The sequence below is a fragment of the Octopus bimaculoides genome, chromosome 14 (genome assembly GCF_001194135.2).
Source record: "Octopus bimaculoides isolate UCB-OBI-ISO-001 chromosome 14, ASM119413v2, whole genome shotgun sequence".
In the NCBI taxonomy this organism is placed as follows: domain Eukaryota; kingdom Metazoa; phylum Mollusca; class Cephalopoda; order Octopoda; family Octopodidae; genus Octopus; species Octopus bimaculoides.
This window is the reverse complement of record NC_068994.1, coordinates 6,433,682-6,437,324: the sequence shown is the minus strand read 5'-3', so window position 1 is coordinate 6,437,324 and position 3,643 is coordinate 6,433,682. Positions and strand designations below refer to the sequence as shown.

Here is a 3,643-nt window from a genome sequence, read left to right as displayed (position 1 = left end):
AGTCTTGATGAACAGTTTTTGCATCAAGTGAAGATCTTTATGTCATACAGACGGCGGGATTTGAGCTCAGAATGTAAGAACCGGAAGAAATTCCAATAAGCATTTCATCCGACGCTCTAACGATTCGTATTTCTTTACTGCCCACAAGGGGCTAAACATAGAGGTGACAAAGAAGGACAGACAAAGGGATTACGTCGATTACATCGACCCCAGTGCGTAACTGGTATTTAATTTATCGACCCCGAAAGGATGAAAGGCAAAGACGACCTCGGCGGAATTTGAACTCAGAACGTAAAGACAGACGAAATACCGCTAAGCATTTCGCCCGGCGTGCTAACGTTTCTGCCAGCTCGCCGTCCCCACCTTAATAAACAACCATATAATGGCAACGGAAGTATTTAAATAAAAGCAGTTCTACAACAATTTGCCCAAGGGAGCGTGTACAGTTATGCTGATACAGAATGGGTCAGCCAGTCGGAAGGCTGGTCATTTGGGTCTTGCCATTGGCACTGATTACTTCTTATCAATGCCAAGACGCTTCCATTGAAAATTGAATCTTTCTCGGTAAGAACAAAGCTATGTAAATATTGGTTTCATGTTTTGGTACAAGGCCAGTAATTTCGGGGGAAAGGGATAAGTCGATTATATCGACCCCAGTGATCAAGTGGTTCTTATTTTATCGACGCCGAAAGAATTAAAAGGGAAAGTCGACCTCGGCGGAATTTGAACTCAGAATGTAAAGACGGACGAAATGCTGCTAAGCATTTTACTTGGCGCGCTGGCGATTCTGACTGCTCGCCGCCTTAAGCTGTGTAAATCATCCAACTACGGTAATAGTTGAATAATATTAAAGCCTCAATTTACTCACAAGCAGCATCTTTCAGAACTTGTCACTAATTCAGTTCTTAACCAAATTGAAAACTGTTAACAATTTTGAAGAGGACTGGTCACTAGCTACATTTTGGCATAAAAAATTGAGATTTGATCCAATAGAAAGAGAAGTTTACGTCAAAATTTTTACAGCAACGTTATAGGAGAGTAAGTAACGCCACCAATCAAGTTTAGATCTAAATAACATTTTTTTATTTTAAAAGCAAAATATATTTATCTGAGCTTCAATGATAGAAGAAAACATGAAAAATTTCATAGTTTTGTTCCCATGCAACAAAAATTTGTATCAAAAAAGTTGTGAGGTAAAATATCATGAAAAAATATAAGGCAAAAAATTGAATTAAAGTATAATTAACTTTTTATTTTAAAAACAAACTATATTTTAATTAAAATTAAATGATAGAGTTCAATTCGAGGAATTTTATGGTATCAATCTCGTGCAATGAAGTTTTAAAAGTGTTTGTTTCTCAAATTTTTTTATGAATATAGTTCTATAAGGGGACTTTTAATATATGTCACCGGTGCAAATGAGGTAAGGAAAAAATTATCAATGACACCGCTATTTGACACGTTATTAATTAGCATAATAACATAGCCTGGAAAACACGTGGATTACATGGGAAAATGCGAGCAAGAGAAATAATATTCTTAAAATTATAAACCTGGAAAATTACAGGGCAAGTTATTACACTTGGGAAAGTTCAGGACAACTTATTACATATGGTAAAGTACAGAAGAAGAAATTTTTTACTTAAGATATTGCAGCAAAGGATAAAATTTGAATATTAAAAATTATTTTATTGTAATTCACAAAGTAACATTATAATTAAAAAAAAAAAAGGTACCATTATTTGTTAAAATATCGACACGCTAGAATGCTTAAAAAACGAGTCAGAAGTAACAATATAGCTAAAGTTTTATGAAAAGTAGAATAGTATATATGGTAGGCAAATTCATCATGTAAAAAATAGGCATTGAGTCAAGATTAAAAATGTGAAGACTTGGCAATAACTTAGGCAATAACTCAAGCAAATTTTACTGTGAATTTGTTGTTATAGGTAGATTTTACTGTAATATAGAACTAATTTTTGTATTATTTTATTTATTGTACTAACTAATTATGTAATACTACTATTTTTTAAATACTTATTTTAAAATTTATAATTATTAATTAAAGATTTTAAAAAGGAATTTATTTAAAGGGCAAAAGTATTTTGACTTATTTTTTATTTTTGATACAAGTAACACGTAATAACGAATAAAAGTAATAACTTGTAATAAAATCTTTAGTTCTAATAAAAGCAAATATTTTCTAAATCTAAATATTTTATTTGAAATTATATCCTTAGCTGCAATATTTTATGCAAAAATTCTCTTGTTCTGTCCTGAACTTTTCCAAGTGTAATAACTTTTACTGTAATTTTCCAGGTTTATAATCTTAAGAATATTATTTCTCTTGCTCGTATTTTTCCAAGTAATATTAATTGCTGGTAGGAACACTGTATTTCGTTATGCAACCATAAGTATTATATATTATAGACTTTATAAGTCAATACTCTGTCCCAACTGTGTTAGCAGTGCTATTAAATCAATTTTTAAAAAGGTTATCTCTACAGATTTTCAATAGATATGAGAGCCAAGTCTGAATCTCTACAGATTTTGTTTTTTTATAGAAATTTCTTTAAAAAGTAAATTATGTAAGTTGCAATTTGCAAACAACAGGAATAGTGTAAAAATGGCGAGTATTCTGCATTAGCTATTTAGCGACGTGTTCAATTTCTCCATCACAAGAATGGTGGTGGTGGTGGTGGTGGTGGTTGTATGTGGAGGAACCTTTTTACAAGAAAAGAATGGTTTATGGAAGAGTTAGATAATTAGTAGAACCTAGTGACACAATGAAAGCAACGATGCAGCAATTTGTGCGTTGAGCCATGTTTTTATGCAGGAGGTTTTGAAGATGGAAGGAGAATGGCAACGGAAAAAAAGAATTGTTTGGAATGAGATATACTGTTGCAAAGATGTGTTCCACGTGATGGAGTAAGTACCATTGCGATTCAATACAAGAATTTTAAATTAGATTTAAAAGAAAACTCACTTTGAAAGGCAAAAATTGCATTTCGTTAAATTGGAATTTACGATAGAAAATGGATTAAACTAGAATATGTTTTATAATGGAATAAATTTGAACTGATGCTTTTGGAATAAACATTTAAAGGTTTCGAGGTATTCCCCCCACCCACCTCATCCTTAAATTACTTGGTTATAAGAATTAAATTTTGCACATATAGTGTCTGGAATTATTTCTGCTGCTTTCATATGGCGACAAATAACTATGAATTCTCTTTTTTTTCGAAATAGCTATTGGCGTAGGCGCAAGCGTGGCTGTGTAGTAAGACGTTTGCTTCCCAACCACACGGCTCTAGGTTCAGTACCACCGCATGGCATCATAAGCAAGTGTTTTCTACTACAACTCCGGGACGACCAAAGCGTTGTGCGTGGATTTGGTAGACGGAAACTGAAAGGAGCCCGTTGTATATATATATATATATATATACATACATATATATATTTTTTGCTTGTTTCAGTAATTTGACTGCGGCTATGCTGGAACACAACCATCAAAGGTTTTAGTCGGACAAATCGACCCCAGGATTTATTATTTTTATGCTTAGTACTTATTCTATCGGTTCTTTTGTCGGACCACTAAATTATGGGGACGTAAACACACCAATACCGATTGTAAAGCGGTGAT

General features: G+C 32.9%; 1 protein-coding gene across 1 annotated transcript in view; it reads right to left on the bottom strand.

Moving 5' to 3' along the window:
- LOC106873388 (glutamate receptor) overlaps positions 1-3,643 on the bottom strand; it is a 205,567-nt gene that overhangs the window by 32,227 nt on the left and 169,697 nt on the right. The window lies entirely within an intron of this gene.